Below are 17,979 nucleotides of genomic sequence, written 5' to 3'. Positions count from 1 at the left end.
CAAACGCTACTTTGGAGCGCCTCATGAATCGTGTTGGGAAGCCTGGCCAGCCCCTGGAACTACTGCTGGTCCCTCCTGGAAGAGGATATAAATCTTGCCATGGTGCAATACTCATGCAAATTGCATGCCAAACACTACTTTGGCGCGCCTTGTGACTTTTGTTGGGAAGCCGGGTTTCTCCAATAAAGCTGCCACGGTGTGGTAAGCAGCCCCTAGAACTACTGCTTGTCACTCCTTGATGTTGCCAGCATTCTGCACAGAGGAAAAGGATATAAACCTTGCTGCAGCGCGAAGGGCCCTCAAAGTCCAGTGGTTGCAGTTGACGCAGTGCACTTGGTATCTGTTATCTTGCGGTAAGTCACTGCTATATAATGTCATTTTATGCCCTTAGGAGTAAGGCGGGCTTGTACCAAGTGACAGACTTTCGGGGAGGGGAGCATTAGTATTGAAGAATCGGCTGAGAGTGTTTTTCCAGTACCCTGCTTGGGCCATAGCAAATCTCTTTCTGCTATCACCAGAGGCGGGAAACAAAAGAAAAATCACAGATTTCTTCCCTAAAGCTCCTGGCAACATTGAAGGTTTGCCTACTGATCTTTATATCATTAGTTCTTATACTGATCCTGACAAGGTCATTGCAGTAGTGGATGGCTGAGTAAGCAACAATGATGTACTCTGCATGACGGGTCATACGGCAGATTTAATATCATTCTTGTCTATTTTGGCTAGTTTAGCAGGAACTAGCACAAATAGTTCTTCTCATAGCGCAGCCTAAGACTCCAACTGGCGTGATTTAATCAGCTAGGAATATGCAATTACCTACCAGGCTAAAGGTAGATACTGTTTACAATGACAATGCCTTTGTACCTCCACTGACGCGGAACCCCTCGGGTCTCTCATCCGACTAAATAGACGAATCTCCAGATCTTTTTGGACTGTCTGATCCTTTACAGGACTTGGATGAGAGTCCTGAATATATATCTAATAAAGAGGCCTAAGACCTGGCTCCTCGAGGTTCCCCAGTATTTATTTATTTATTTATTTATTTTTTCATTTGTAGAGCACACACAATACCCAAAGGCATCTAGGCCCTGTTAGAGGACACAAGTTACAAGTGGCCCGAAGGCAGGGCACAGGAATAAGCAAGTGTATAGATAGTTAGATACAGAGTATACAGAACATAGGATCCCAAGGGGATAAATGAAATGGTAGACAAGATTTAAGCAAACAGCTGCGTTTTGAGGTCTTTGCAGAAGACCCAGAAGGAATCCTCCGGCCTTAGAGCATGTGGGAGAGAATTCCATTGTTTAGCTGCAATGACTGGAAAGCTTGTCCCTCCCGCTATGGGACATTTCATTTTGGGTTGAGCAAGTCAATGGGTGTATGGAGTTCTCGTAGGGCTGGACGAGTGGGTCTTAGCTGTAGATACACCTGTGTGTGATAGTGAGTGACTTGAAAGTGACTATTTTGTGGATACAGCGCCATTGTATTGCTCTTCGGGCAGCTGAAATGCGTTCAGATCTAGGGATGTTGAGGGCGGCTCGCAGAACGTTATATTGGATAGTCTGAGGTTTTTGTATGATGTGTGCAAAGGTACCAATGAAGAGTAAATGAGAGTAGTTTAGCCTAGCGCCGACAACTGCACATGCAATCGGTAGGCATCTGTCTCTGGAGAGGAAGGGCCTGGCAGCGTTAACCAATTTAGTTGAGTAAGCCGCCAGGGACCAGATAATATTTACTTGACGGGTCAAGTAGAGGGTTGCATCAAAGTAGACACCTAGGGTTTTGACCACTGGGGAGATTGGGATCATGGTGCCATCGATGTTGAAGGCTAAGTATGTCAGTTCAAGTTTATTTTAACATGGATGAGGGTCAGACAAGAAGGAGTTCGGTCTTCTCATCATTGAGACAGAGGCCATGGGTCGCCATCCAAGCTTAGATGGTTGTGTAGGCCGACCTCAGAGTAGCTGAGTCGTTAGTTTAATTGCCAGAGAGGGGGAGGAGAATTTGCGTGTCCAATTTACATAACTTGTGTGGGGACTTTGACTTTTCTTCTAACAATGTGGATTCCAACTATAGGCATTTCCCCCAGCAATCTCTCTTGGACATAGCAACTGAGTCAACAATATCTGCCCGAAACTTTGTGCTGAACTCTCAGGTGAGAGTTTACAAAAATATAAACTAAGGTTTGCCAGAAGTCAAAATGCAGTTAAGAACCATAAACACAAAGATGAGTTTTATGGAAGGCTTTATTACAGCGCAAAGTTCTGGGAAAGTGATGGGAAAGGGATGGGGAATAACCTGCCCAAACCTGGTCTAAGTCCGGGACATAAAAGAGCCTTTGCTCTGTCAATTGATATGTCAGAGGCCGGCCCTTTAGAGGCTGATATCTCACATGTAGAGACAATTCTTCACCCATGCCACCCTTGGGTGATTTTACGTTCAGTTTGGACCAGGCTGACTGAGAAAGAAGTTGAAATACCCAGTAGCTTTACGAATAATGAAATATGTAATACCTCAGCAAGGTTGGAGGAGGAAGGGGTGGCTGCCTCTCGAGGTGCTTCACTACAAATGCAGACTAGTCAGCATGGATAAAATACACACAAAAAGAATAACATGAAGGGCTCTAAGCCAAAGAAATATTGTAGTTCAAGAATTCCTTTGAAAGTTGCAAAATCAACTAATAAATATTCATGCTGAAGGTGAGAGTGAAGATGTTTAGAAGCAGTGTCACATTCCAACTAAAGAAAAAACAAAAAAAGAATAGGAAGTGTCCCCCCAATAAACTGAATATGGGTCTCCTCCAACCAGTTGAGGGTATCATCCTACCGTTCTTAAAATGGAAAGCCACTCAGTGGTGGAGATAGAAGGTCTCTGCATTTCCATGCATGAGGAAGAGTTTGATGGCCAGTAAGACACTGGCCCTTTGCTGGTGAATGAGAATAATACCTCAGATCTATTGAATAAAGGCGTCAACTTGGCTGGTATTCTCTCTAAACCATTAGCGATACATACAACACTGTCACCCTAGCAAGAAAAGTCTATCAACTCAACTTTAAGAGAGGATAATTGGATGCGCAATTTAGGAGCCATACGCACAATTTTGATGCATATATACCTTTGAAACAAGACAGTGTGTATGGCATCTTAGGTCTTGAATTCATTTTAAGATCAAATCACAGTACAGTTCTAAATAGGTCAAATGTGATGGACCTTTCAGAGAACATTCCCACCTTGATAAATATCTTCTCTAGTGGCATGGCTCTGGTCGATTGTCCTGATCCAAAAGGACAGACATTGTTCTGTTAGAATAATGATGGAATGTTCACACAAACTGACTGGTTTTATTAAAATATAGTATTCTTGTTGCGATTGGCGCAGTGTCTTTGGTGTTTTATTTTCTAATGCTTGTAAATAACACTGGTAATTGCCTTATTTGGAGACATTGGCTAATATAACAATTCAACTTGGATCTATCCCACTTTTATAATACTCTCAATATAGGGGGTAACGTTGATTGTTTTTCTGTCCCCTCGTTTTCTTCTTTTCTAAGGGAGAGAATTAGAAACATTAGTGGGAGTAAACACGCTCATGGATTTACTGACAAGGATAGGCTCCAAGAAAAGATAAGGTCTCTCAGAGGTCAGCTGTAAGTGCTTAAGAGACACATGGACTATCCAGGAACTTGGAAAAATTAAATCTCTGAAAGAAACTGTTAATAATTGGTTGAAGGTCCACAAAGTAAGTGAGTATCAATCTGAGGGAGAACACATGTTAAAAGTACTCACAAAAAATGATTCAAAGACTTTCTGGAAGCTTATAAATGAGGATCAAGTGGACCAAGAAAGTAGACAGATAAACCCAATTCCTGAGCACACCCAGATAGGCTGTCTGAGAGATATGTATGAGGCATCCAATGTCTGTAAACAGGTGGTCCTATCCCCCACTAAGGCGTCCGGGGAGGTGAACATGCATATTGAAAATATTAAACATCTGATCTGGACTGCTAACCCATCCAGGGCAGCGGGTCTGGATGAATTGTCAAATTGTGTATTGAAGGGCAATTGTAAATTGTGGGTGGACATCTTGTTCACGTTATTCCAGAATATTTTGAAAACTAAGACCATACAGTGTCATGGAAAACTTACTTCCCTATTGCAATGTTTAAAAAGGCTGATAGGCTGTTCCCACTCAATTATCATCCAATATCCCTTTTGGCTGTAAAGTATTCTTAGCAGTCATGCTCAGGATTCTTGATGCACGGGATATTGAGTCAAACAGAATAGATGTTAATCAGGCAGCGTTTAGGTGGGGCTGGGCACTCAACTCAATATGTTCCTGCTCACTCACTTGTTTAAAATCCAAAGGACCGAAAATAGACCATTACATATAGCTTACATAGATCTCCACTTGGACTTTGACAGGGTGAGCAGGAATACATTGAGTTGAGTGCCTTATTACCTGGAATAAGTTTAAGACTGGAAGATTCCAGACTCTATTTTGGAAATTATTATCGCTATCCATACAGACACTAAGGTTAAGGTTCATCTGTATGGGAAAGGTTCAATACCTTTGGGGGACTTCGACAAGGATGTGTGCAAGCCTCAGCATTCTTTAATATCTACCTTTCAGAGTTGGATAATCATCTCAAACAAGTCAGAACCTTTCCTCCACATGTGGCCACCCTGGCAGTGCACCATCATTCTTATGCTGACGACCTGGCCATTCTAGATCAGACCCTCATAGGCATTCAGCGTTCTTTGGGTTCCATGGCCATCTATATGAAGAACCATAACTTGTCCATAATCCACAAAAATCTAAAATGATGGTCTGTACCAGTGGAAAGAAGAAAACAGCCTACAGGTGGAATATCAATGGAGAAAACATTGACATAGTGTGGAATCAGAAAAAATACAATATTAAGGCTTTTACACCATGCAAAGGAAAATACACTGACACAGGCTTGTAAAGATTCTCAAAATCTTTATTACAAAAACTGAACAGTATTGAACAGAGTACACAAATAGCTATTTGGCTGTCAATACATCACAGAGACCACCAGCAGGGTTCAATGTGAGCAGTGAGCAGAATTTGCTAGCTGGACATCACCGTATTTATACAGTTTGTTATAATGATGTCCAGCCTCTTACAAGTTAATTATACACTGGGCTAGGGTCGCGCCAGGTTTGTTTCCTAATTTACATATCTCGTGCACACGGTTTACTTTCCAACATATTTACTAACACACACTATTATTCTTTAACGTTACACTCTTTACATATTGCTTTAATACAGATCAAACAAATGTTTCGCATGTCGTAATAGGATAGCATTATTGCTCTTGTATACTTGTAGGTTAACATTGCTAATTCAAGTAATCCCCTGATCCCGAGGTCAACGAAGGACAAGGTCTACATAACCCTAACATGTAGCCTGAAGGCAGGTTGGACATTAACTCCCCTACAGAGGTTGGAGAGGTTAAAGCAAGAACAAAAGCACTTGAGACTGCCATTTTAGACTACAGGGTGACTTTGCATGAATAACTAAAATGGCGGTTCTAACCTAAAATGGAGCCTCGATTCACTGAGGTCACGACCTTGTAATATGGATTTCCTCGCAAAGCGACTGGGCATAGGCCAACATATACAATGAGGACGAAACAATATTATATCAGTTCTAACAAACCCTCCTTTTGGCCTATGCCAAGCGCTAAACTACCTTCAATCACTTTGCAACTAACTCCATATTTCAAAATCTATACATCCCGAATCATTGTCTGACATATCTATTGCCATTAGATCAGACACCAGAGTTTCTTTTAACACATACTCTTTGGAAACCTTCTCTGGGGCGTATATTTTATGCCCTAATGCACTTGTTGCTTGCGCGCAACATCCCCCTAATACTGAGCATATACCAGGGAGACACTGTATACAACAGAAAAGAAACAGAAAACTTCCCAAGATAATCAGCAGGGCCGAAAATAACTTCCATCCCCATGACCGTAGGAGGTCCCAAAACCATGCACTAAGTTCCCAGTTTCCCTCAGGAACATGTACTTCTGAACTAAGAACATGTAGATTTTGGATAGCCCTAAAGATCGTTGGAGAGGAGTCTGGTACGTAAATGCAGCAAGCGGACCCCACTAATTTACATACTCCTCCACGCTCGGCCAGAATGACATCTCATGCCATCCGGTTCTGAAGAGCCCCTAACCTTATCTCTTTCTGTTCTAACGTCATATTATAGAGTATGTCAGTGGTCCGGTTGATGGTTCTCTCCAATACTCTCGCTAGTCCCCTGATATCTTCTGAATTCGTAATTTGCCCAAAAAATATCACAAAGGATTTCATGATGTCTCCTAGAGTTTGCGCTGGAGTATCCCCTTTCACACCTCGTCATGGACGAGTTTTTGAAATCTCTGCAGTACTGGCAATAAATACCCCAGGTAGTAGAATCCCTAAATAGCAGGTTCCTTGCCAATCCCTGGGCAACCATGGAAATGCCACATCACCGCAAACAAAATAGACAGGTTCACCTACGTACAGAGGTCTGTTCTCACTAGTCAAATTTGCAACGTTGGCGCACTTTCTAAAATTACCCATCGACCGTGTTCCATTCCTCTGTATGCAGAAAGATACTGAATCCGGGCTATGGTTAATAGAATAAGATGGAGGCGTGGCATCCTTATTGCCTATAGGAGCCATTTTGAAAGAGATTAAAGATTGAAAAGGACGAGACAATCTATCAGAGGGCCTAACAGAAGCAATGTTTGGCTTACTTCTATTTGCGAAAAGCGAGGATCCCAGGGGCATCAAAACATGTTTTTCAAAACTATTTAAATTTGTACCATCAAAGTTCCCTGAGATGCTGTCATTCCATCGGCCAAAGAATAGTGCTCTAAGAGAAGCATAACAGGTCAAAGGTAAAGGATGAATATACCAACCTAGCTCCTTATCCCCATGTTGCGGTAGATGTGAACAGATCCAGCAATTGGTTCTATTTAAAATTGCATGAGTGGCATTCATAATTAACAAAAGGGTATTATTCTGATAATTCCGTCTATGCGAAGAATCTCTAGGCGATAAAGTATGCAATTGCACGGAAGGAGTGGGGATAACAGATACATTTTCAATAGGTAAAAAGTCCTCTAGTGGATATGCTTCCTCCAGATACCATAACCCAAAACCAACAGTTAATAAAAATCCAGTAATTATCACAAAAAGGCAACAATACACTTTGGGGGTCCCCTTACATGCTTGATTATTGTCTCTGCTAGTCACATATATATGTAAAAGTTTGGTACGAGCAGTAGCGGGTGCAGGCATTGTAGTCTTAAACCGAAAAAAAACACCAATTGTTTGTTTGCTGGCGACTCCAGTCGCGCGTCTTCTTAATGTCTTTCCCACAACCCTCAGCTAACAGAATCCTTCTGTACAATCGGGCCAAAAAGACAAGCCTTCAAATGATTTTCTCAATCGCACAGTCAGACCGCGCTGTACGTCTATTTCCTCGGATGCAAATTATATTTCACTGTTGGGATCAGAAAAGGATTGATCCAGAAGTTCCAATGTTGGGGAGTGCGGAGACAAGATGGCCGTTTTGTCTGGCCTTGCGGATTCGGCCTCCGATTCTCCCTTGTTGGTTGTTGCTGTTTCAGGCACGATAGTTACAGCAGTGGGAAGGGATTCGGATGGCACGGGCTGTGGGATCCGTTTGGTGTGCGTCACATGGATCCAGTTCTTACGACCCGCTACCCGCACAGCAGTCTGAGTGACTAGCAGGACTTGGTAGGGACCCCTCGACCGAGGTGCAAGGCAAGACGACCTCTCAAAAACTTTCATGAGAATCCAGTCCCCCGGTCGTAGACTGTGACCGGGACCGGGACACTCGTAATGTACAGGTAATGCCTCTCGCACCTGGTGATAAATTGAAAACAGATTTTTAGTCAACTGGTTACAGTAATCTGAAAGAAGCACATTTTCTGTATCCCGTAATGAATTACTTTTTGGCAAACCCCAAATATTAGCAGGTCTCCCCATTACCACCTCAAAGGGAGAGAGCCCAGTCTTAGTTTGAGGGGTTGTTCTCATTGACAGTAACATGATCGGTAAGGCGTCCGGCCATTTTAGCTTGGTGCCAGCACACGTCTTAGCGAGTTTGTTCTTTATAATGCCGTTATGCCTTTCCACTAATCCGGCACTTTGGGCATGTCTGGCCGAATGGAACCGTTTATCAATCTGTAATCCTTTGCAAATTTGTAGGATTACAGTAGCGATAAACATCCTCTAGGAATCGAGGTACCTTTTCCTACATTGTGCTGCAAGCAGACCATGCACCCTTGGACAAAATGCTCCGCAGTTTTGAAAATCTTATCATTGGCCCATACACTGTGTAGCATTTTAGTCAATTTACGCGCACAAACATGTGTCGGACCATGAGCCATAATAACCATCATTGTAATGTAGGCGTCAGGGAGTAACCATTTTCCTTCAATATTGTCCACCCATCACCCATCATCATCCAGTCTCCCTGCACCCTAGATCCATCTCTTAGTTTCCTCTATGGTACCATCTGCTTGAATGTCTTTTACAGCATCGATACTTTCACCCAAAGTGCAAATATTTACAGTTTCTCTTACAGCATACATTTCTGAACTGGAATCAGTAGCAGTTTGTTTAGCTATCTGATCAGCGAAAGCATTCCCTTTTCCTACATCATCTGTAAACTTTTGATGTGCTGAACATTTTATAATAGCTAACTGAACAGGGAGTGCGAGTGCTGAAAGTAATCGCACTATTAAAGTGCCATGCTGAATTTTCGTCCCGTGCGAGGTCAAGAAACCTCGTTCTTTCCAAAGTCTGCCGAAGTTGTGAACCACCCCAAAAGCATACTGACTATCGGTATATATATTTACTGTAAGCCCTTCAGAAAGTTCACAAGCTCGAGTTAACGCTATAATTTCTGCGGCCTGTGCAGAATTATGCATAATTCTTTTGGTTTCCACAATCGTGTTTAAGGTAATGACGGTATAAGCAGCCGTGGATGTACTGTTTGGAAGTTTAAAACAAGAGCCATCACAAAATAGCTCTCCTTGTGGGCTACTCAAAGGTGTGTCTTTCAGATCGATTCTGCCTTTAGTCTCTTGTTCTGTCACATAAAGGCAACCGTGTGACGTTTCATCACCATCAACAGTGTCTTGCGGGACAGGTAAAGGTTCAGCCGGATTTAATACACAACACCTCTGAATTTGAATGTGGGGGGCAAATAAGATTAGTTCATATCTTGTCAATCATGCAGAAGTGAGGTGTTGCGTTTGAGTTCTATTCAATAAAATATCTACAGAGTGAGGTACCATTAGGGTTAACGCATGACCCAGGACCATTCCCTCACTCTGTTTTACAGACGCAGCAACAGCAGCAACAGCTCTCAAACATCTCAGCAAAGCGCATGCAACAGGATCAAGGGCGGATGAGAAATAGCCGCATGGCCTATTCTTCCCTCCATGTTCCTGCGTTAACACAGCCAAAGCACATCCATCACGTTCATGCACATATAACACAGAGGCCTTGTCATAATTCAGAGTTCCTAAAACCGGCGCTGAACACAGCGCGGATTTGATCAAATCAAATGCTGTCTGGTGTTCCAAAGTCCATGGCAACGGCAAAGAAATGTCCTCCTTTGTCAAAGCCAGCATTGGTTTAATCGTTAACAAAAGTTAGGGATCCACAATCTACAGTAAGAAGCCATACCTATCAGGGCTCTAACTTCCTTCTGCGTATTTGGGACAGACATGTCAGAAATAGTCTTCATTCGTTCAGGTGTCAACCGTCTTCCCTCCTTTGAAAGGAGATAGCCTAAATAGGTGACCTCCTGACAAAAATATTGGATTTTTTTATTTAAGTGAAGCTTTGTAGCCGTGTTTCGCTAGATGACAAAGCAACAACATGGTGCCTTCTTTACAGGCGCTCTCAGAATCAGCAGCCAAGAGGTGTCAAAACACACACTTACTTGGAGGAGAGAATCGACACTCTCCCCCCGAACCACAGAAGCCGAATGAATTCGACCCTCCCACCGTGGTTGGCACAGGTGCCTGAAGTGTAACACAGGACACCACGTGCCAGCCAATGGAGGGAAGAGGAGTTAGGGTGAGGTTGTGGATGGGGAGGGGAAGTTAGGGAAACCGGGAAAAGGGTTAGGACAAAACCTAAGTTGGATAGGTAGGGGGAAGCACTGGGGAAAAACCCTTCCTTTCATATACCTGTATATCCTAGTACCTGACACACTGTAACATTGACTACATGAATACCCAGTAACATAGATCAGGACACACCTTAATACGTATGCCCCTGACTTCAGAACAAACATAGAGCACAAAACATGCACATGTAGTAGCAAGCGGGATGAACACAGGACAATGGAACTTTTCCCATCAATGAAGAACGAAACACATGGCCCGTAGGGAAAGCTTTGCTACTGCAATACATAAACACATAAATGCATGTCCTTGCGGTTTAACCAGACAAACTAATACACATCATCACCCCTTGAGAGTGAATACTCTTGTCACCCTTAATGAGCTGTATTCGAGAGAATATGCCCCAAAAATGTTCCGTAATGTCCTCGTGTCTTTTGACACAAAACCAATTGCTTTATCCCCAAATTCAGCCCTTCCGTGATTGTTAAGTATCAGCTTCATGCGAGAGAAAACATATGCATCATAAGCTCCCACCCTGCAATGCCTTCTGCACTTATCTGAGCTCCGAGGGCCCCGCGGGACTCCTCAGAGGATTAGTAGCACGCTGAAAATGCTGCCGCAGTTCCGCATGCAACTCAGTGCAAGAGAACGCTCGAAACCTCGTGTAGCTTTAGGGCAGAGCTTCGCCATCCATGGTTTCCTCAGCGTTTCGCCGACATGCTCCTCACGCCAACCGCTCCTGGATTTGTAATAAGCCACACCTGTTTCACGCGCCGTTGCTCTTTATGCTGTTTGTAATCACTGCAGCTGGCAACGCGCACGTGACCTTCTTCCTGATTGTGCACAGAACTATCAACCTCCCGTGGCTTGCTGGGAATTGTAGTCTTTGCCTCCAAAACTAGCCCAAAAAGGATTAAGAGACAAAACGTGTAACTCCTGTGCGCTGCCAGCCCTTATTCCTCACAAGAGGAGATCATCTACATACTGTAGTAATGTGCAAGTAGTAGGCAACTCGAGAGTATCGAGCTGCTCTTTCAATGCCCTACTATAAATACTTGGACTCTCAGTGTACCCTTGTGGTGCACGAGTGAATGTAAATGAACTTCCACCTAGGGTAAACGCGAACAAATACCTACTATCCTTGTGTATAGGAATAGGTATAGGAATACTAAAAAACGCGTTTTTAAGATTAACAACGCTAAAATGAGTGGCAGAAGCCGGAATCATGGTTAGTATCGTTGTAACATCAGGTACAATAGGAAATTGAGGAGCCACAATTTTGTTAATAGCACGTAAATCAATTATAAAACGAAAGGGAATCGCATTATCACCATTTTTGTATACTGGCAAAATGGGGCTGTTACATAGGCTACCCGTAATTTCCTCAATTACTCCACAATGTACAAAATCAGAAACTATACATTTCAAAGCCTGCTCGCCTTCAACTGAGATCTTATACTGCGGGATGCAAGGCAATTTTATTCCATGTTTCAAAATAATTTTAACAGGTTCAATTTGAAGAATGCCCACATCATTATCATCAATTGGCCATAAGCATTCTGGAACATTACTGAATTCTGGCGGTAAAGGTCGAGTCAAAAACTTAGAGGCGAGTGATTGCTGAGGTGTAATTGTTAACCGAACTCCGTCCGGAGAACAATGTATTACTGCATGCAATGCCTTCAACAAATTTAGCCCCAGCAAGTTCCCCCCACAGTTTGTGGTAAGTAGAAATGGACACTGTTCCGTGAAGGGACCCAGTGTTATCGGTACCGGCAAAGAGACCGGACAAACTACAGGTGTGCCTGAAAACCCTACGGAAACGTTGGACTGCCCTGACAGGGGAATATTTGGAACCCGTGAATGATCAATGGAACATTTATGTGCTCCCGTATCTACTAAAAATAGATGCTTCCTATTTCCCACCGCCATCTCAAATTAGGGGCCTTTCTGATGAATGGGAATAGGTGTTGGTTCCAAATCCTGCTTCGGGCAATCCTAGCGAAACAGAATATTATCAAAAGGAAGCTCTTCAGAGAGGTACGCAGCAGAAGGGTGATCAAAAATGTTTCTATTATCCACATTCGAGACTTGCTCATCTTGCGAAGGAGGTTGCTGTGATTCTGGTGCAAACTGACCTCTGCCAGGGCCCCCTGCACCTGGGGCGACCTCTGGATCATCTACCTATGTTCCCAAATGACCTTTGCTGCAAGGTAGGACATTGTGTGCGCCGGTGGCCTTCCTGTCGACAATAGGCACACTGGTTAATTGTTACCGGAGCCAAGGACGCACTTCCCTGTGGAATGTACTGACCTCTAAATTGATTACCCCCTCTAGGGCTTCTAACAATCTGTTGTAATAAGACTTTTGTTTTCAGGTCACCCTTTTTTTTCTCAAGTTTTTCCTTTTCAGTATTTACACGATTTTCATAATACTGAGCCATATGCAGTACTTCTGATTGAGACTTCGCCTACCATGCGCTTTCAGAAGACATAGGGCCTCATTAGGACCCTGGCGGAGTGGGTTTCCGCCAGCGCTAATCGCGGCGGACCCGTCCGCCGTACTACGAGTTCCCTTAGCGCCATGGAGGTTTTCTCCGCCTGGTTTTACCGGGCGGAGAAAACCATGGCGCTAAGGGACCTCGTTGTTAATTACGCCGCCGTACTTTACGGCGGCGTAATTAACTCCTTCCCCACTCCCATTATACCCTATGGGGCAGGAATGGGAATGGGGAAGGGTAAAATGGGGATTGGGGATTTACCGCTCCGCCAAGGTCGGCATGGGGTGGTAAATCCGCCAACCCCCATGGCGCTATCGGCGGCTTTCCGCCATGCTCCGCGGTGCATTTAGCACCGCGGATTCCGCCAGGGTCGTAATGAGGGCCATAATCTGTAACTTGATGTCAGGCAGCAATCCACGTACAAATTTGTCGACAAACAGCCTTTTCCCTGACTCTGTGCCTAAGTCTTGTCCACTGAAATCTGAAAATACCTGCTCGAACCGATTGAAGAAATCGGTAGCACCCTCAGACTTTCCTTGGACACAGGCCGTAAGCTTGTCCCAAATGATTCTTTTTTCAGGAACTATAGTTTTCAATTTTACAACAATTCTATCAGGCAAGGTTAATATCACTTGAGGTGGTTGTTCGCCAGCTGGTCTTTCTCTATCTAGCCTAACCATGTTATCCCATCTATCTCCCAACCCAGGTATATCATCTATTGTCCTAATGTGTTTCCACAAATCGACTGGCAGGAGTATGGGAAATAATAAATCAATATCACTTAAGGTGAATACCGACGACTGTAAGACCTGGCTCTATTTCTTCATCGAACCCGGTCCGATTCTTTCTTACATCGGGAATAGATTGCTTTATGGTGTTCACTTCCTGTTTTGAAAACGGGACGTGAACAAACTGCGATACGTAATGTGCAGAAATTTTCTTCCGCGACTATTCCTCATGCAACATCGGCCGCAATCTCAATTTTCGGGACAAATGTCGGAGGGACCTCTCTCATAGGCAACTGAGAAGTAGGCAGCTCCGAATGCTTACTAAGCAACAGAGCCAGATCAAGCGCTAAGGCAGCTGAGGAAGTATCAACCGAAAAAGCTCTTTTATAAACACTCAACAATTCTGCAGGACAACAAATATTTCTATTTATGTACTTGTTCTGCAGGTACTATACCATCACCTGTATCACTTTCTTTTGCATTTCTAACGTATACTGACTATATGTGTCATATACTTCATCTGGAGTTATCGATATATCCGAAATCCATCTTATCGCATCTTTTATACAAATTCGCGCTTCCTCACCTTTTAATTCATGGCGAGGAGAAAACCGCTTCTGTAAATATATAATACCTAAACTACCACCATCTGCTTCCTCGTTCTGTAACCCTTCCAACTCCTTCCTATACTGAAAAGTCCTCTCAACATGCTCATATACCTTCTCCGTAGTATCTCTGGACAACGCTAAGGCGTTCAAATCCCATAACCCCTGTGGGAAATCTACATTGTTTAATCTATTCCACATTATACTCAAATGAGTCCCTAATCCTTCAATAAAAACATTTTTCTCAGGAATAACTTTTAAATTTTCCAGAGTGGAAAAAACATCAGCTTGTTCACCCTTCTCCATGCAATGTTTAGCCCAAGCAATTAATTCATTCTTTTTGTCTGGGGAGACAGTATTACGAGTCACAACCCTTGGTCTCGCTCCCTGGTCTATTACAAGCAATGCAGAATCACTTGGAAGAGGAAAAGTAGGCACATTCTGAATATCAACAGGTGGAGGCAAGGGGCAGGCAAAGGAGCGACGGCTGGAAGAACAACAGGAAGAACAACAGGGAGGATTGGAGGAACTATAGGAGGAGGAATAACAATGGGAAGGGGCAAAGTGCCAGGAGGAGGGACGAACGGAGGAGGCGCGGAGGCACCAGGCCTTCGTTAATGCAAAAGTTTATTAATCAATTCATCTGACGTATGAAAATCTTTTGAAGGGTAGATTTTCTGAATGCCTAATTGAAACGCCCTGTCCGTGTTCCTAACTGACTCCAATTGTTTGTTTTGGTCATATAACCGTGCCTTTTCGACACTTGTCATATGTCTACGCATATGTTTCTCTCTACTCTTTTGTTGCTGCAAAGCTTCTGTTTTCCAACTGTGCAATGCGTCAAATGCTGCAGGTCTAGCCTTTTTCTTTACTAATACAGACTCTGGATATTCTATACGAGGGATTTCGAAACTACCATTGGTTGGCCACCGAAGATTAGAATTATGTCTGGTCTGTCTGTGCCAAATGTCATTAAATGCTATACTACCAAAGCCTTTCTTACAGTACATAGTACATGCCGGCGACCCCTCCTGTGGTGCGGGACGGCTATCTTCCAAAGATTGTCTGTCGCTGCGGAATAATGTCCTAAAGCAGGCAGACGATTTCCCAGGCATATCAAAGTTCTGGTGTTACCTGGTCAAGTAATTGTGCTCGCGAGTACAATGCGCCAAATTCAAATTGTCAGGGTTAAATTAAGAATCGGGACACGATTCACCTGACCAAAGGACTGGGAGGCCAGATCGGGTTACTAAGGACAATGCTAAGGACCCACGTGTCTGGTGATTTTCGGCAAATTTACCCACCTCGATATATGGACCCTCGTCAAGACGTCGTCTCGGGCTACAGCTCACCGTTCAGGAATCAGATCATGCAGTTTTGTCGAGGAATTCGCTTCTCGTCTAGAGTGGCCGTTTCTGTTGGCACCGTCCGATCCCGGTCCGATAGCCGAGCCAACCTTCAACGAGACGAAGTCGATCTTGAGGGTCCCTATTCAGGTGCCATCTCTGGAATCAGAAAAAATACAATATTAAGGCTTTTACACCATGCAAAGGAAAATACACCGACACAGGCTTGTACAGATTCCCAGAATCTTTATTACAAAAACTGAACAGTATTGAACAGAGTACACAGATAGCTATTTGGCTGTGAATACATCACAGAGACCACCAGCAGGGTTCAATATGAGCAGTGAGCAGAATTTGCTAGTTGGACATCAGCGTTTTTATACAGTTTGTTATAATGATGTCCATCCTCTTACAAGTTAATTATACACTGGGCTAGGGTCGCGCCAGGTTCGTTTCCTAATTTACATATCTCGTGCATGCGGTTTACTTTCCAACATATTTTCTAACACACACTATTATTCTTTAGTTTAACGTTAAACTCTTTACATATTGCTTTAATACAGATCAAACAAATGTTTTGCATGTAGTAATAGGATAGCATTATTGTTCTTGTATACTTGTAGGTTAACATCGCTAATTCAAGTAATCCCCTGATCCCAAGGTCAACGAAGGACAAGGTCTACATGACCCTAACATGTAGCCTGAAGGCAGGTTGGACATTAACTCCCCTACAGAGGTTGGAGAGGTTAAAGCAAGAACAAGAGCACACGAGACGGCCATTTTAGACTACAGGGTGACTTTGCACGAATAACTAAAATGGCGGTTCTAACCTAAAATGGAGGCTTGATTCACTTGAGGTCACGACCTTGTAATACGGATTTCCTCGCAAAGCGACAGGGCATAGGCCAACATATACAATGAGGACGAAACAATATTATATCAGTTCTAACAATAGTAAAACAGAATACATATCTGGGGTTCTCCGTGTACAACCGTCCTCGGATATCTTTGCATCTAGAAAGTCTAATAAAGAAGTGCTGGATTTACACAGCACAAATGAGAAGGCTACATTCCCGAAGGAGAAAAAAAATGGAAAAAATAGCCACTGTAACTAGGTCCCTTTTCGGATGATGGCTGCCATAAAATACATGTTCCAAAATGGCCAGCGTCTTTCAAAACAGGACCTAGTCCCTTTTATATTTTATTGGCGATGGTGCCGTTGGTGATTAGAGCATCGCGCCCAGAAAGACAGATTTTCGTTGGTCAATCTGTCGTTCCTGGGTGCAAATAAGTGTTGACAACACAACATAGCCACAGGAAAGGTGGGCAGGACTGCTGCATTTCCAGCATGAAGATTGTGTATAAATTGTAAATATCCATAACAGGTTTCTTAACAGACAGATTAGAGTATTGCAACATCTTTGGTTCAATCCCTTGTTGAAGTAGATATTAAAAAAAACTGTATTTATACCTTCTTTTGCTTTTCGTGTCATTGCATTTTGTGGGATACAGAGAATTGGTTTGGCTGGATTTAGGGTGATATGTACAGGTTCTTTGTTCAGCATGCGTTTGACTTCATTCATATGAGAGGCCCATAATCCTGAAGGAACTACGTCGAACAGTACCTGTTGCAAGGGTGGGTTGTCATTTTGCAGTCCATCCCTCGGGGGCATATGGGTGCTGCGAGACAGCCCAAAACTCCAGTTCCCTATGTGTAGGGCTCCTAAATAGATAACATGGGTGGAACAGTAAACAGTGCAACCCATTTCACATTGCAGATCTAATCCAATAAGGTTCACAGTTGTTGAAAGGCTCAGCAGTAAGACATTATGCTCAGAGAGAGGACCCAAAGTAGCAGTAAAAGGTTCTGAAACAAAGTGGGGTATAGGCTGATCACCAACAACCACACCATTTATAATCTCATGCGAGCATGGAGCAGGCAGAAATTCTGAAGCTTTCAGTGTAGAGCATTGTCCACCATGCAAGATATATTTTTACCACTAACAGATAATTCTAAATAAGGAGCAGATGGATCAAGAGGAATTATAGTTCAGTAAAGTTGCTGGTCCTTCGGCTGTCCTTTAGTCAACTAAAGGAATGAAGGGGTGGAGACCGGGGAAATGTTTGTAGAAAGGATTGAGGAAAGCATTGGGCTATCTGTTTAGCCGGACGATTCAGCCATTCTGATTTCCAATGGTCGAACACCTTGCAATAATTACACTGGTCATTGCATGGATTTGGGGGTAGATTGATACTTATTTGGGGCTTCATCTGGATTGGGGATAATTAAATGTAAACATATCTCTAGCTCACCCTCCCCTTCACCCCTCGTGCTGGCCCTCCTCTATGTACTGCTCACCCTTAAGAGGGTTGGAGTAACTGAATTTGTAACGCCATTACCTTAGTTTGTTTGTCTTTCTGCCATTCTATGAAAATGCTGCACCACTATAGTTATTTCCCCGCCTGTGAGTACCCCTTTTATTCTGTTTACAATCTTGGGCTGCATTGCCATTATGAATGCAGACACTGCAGCGTGCTGTGCTGTATCAGCTGCTTGGAGTATTCCAAAGTACTGCTCGCAGCAACGTTTTAACCTTCCATGTTA

At 43.4% G+C, this 17,979-nt stretch overlaps 1 protein-coding gene across 1 annotated transcript in view; it reads left to right on the top strand.

Annotated features, from left to right (window-relative positions):
* LOC138512971 (myb-related transcription factor, partner of profilin-like) overlaps positions 1–17,979 on the top strand; it is a 196,463-nt gene that overhangs the window by 129,703 nt on the left and 48,781 nt on the right. The window lies entirely within an intron of this gene.

This window comes from Ambystoma mexicanum, chromosome 12 (genome assembly GCF_040938575.1).
Source record: "Ambystoma mexicanum isolate Mex_15411 chromosome 12, UKY_AmexF1_1, whole genome shotgun sequence".
NCBI classification, from domain to species: Eukaryota; Metazoa; Chordata; class Amphibia; order Caudata; family Ambystomatidae; genus Ambystoma; species Ambystoma mexicanum.
The sequence above is the reverse complement of the archived record's forward strand: the minus strand, read 5'-3'. Positions and strand labels throughout refer to the sequence as shown.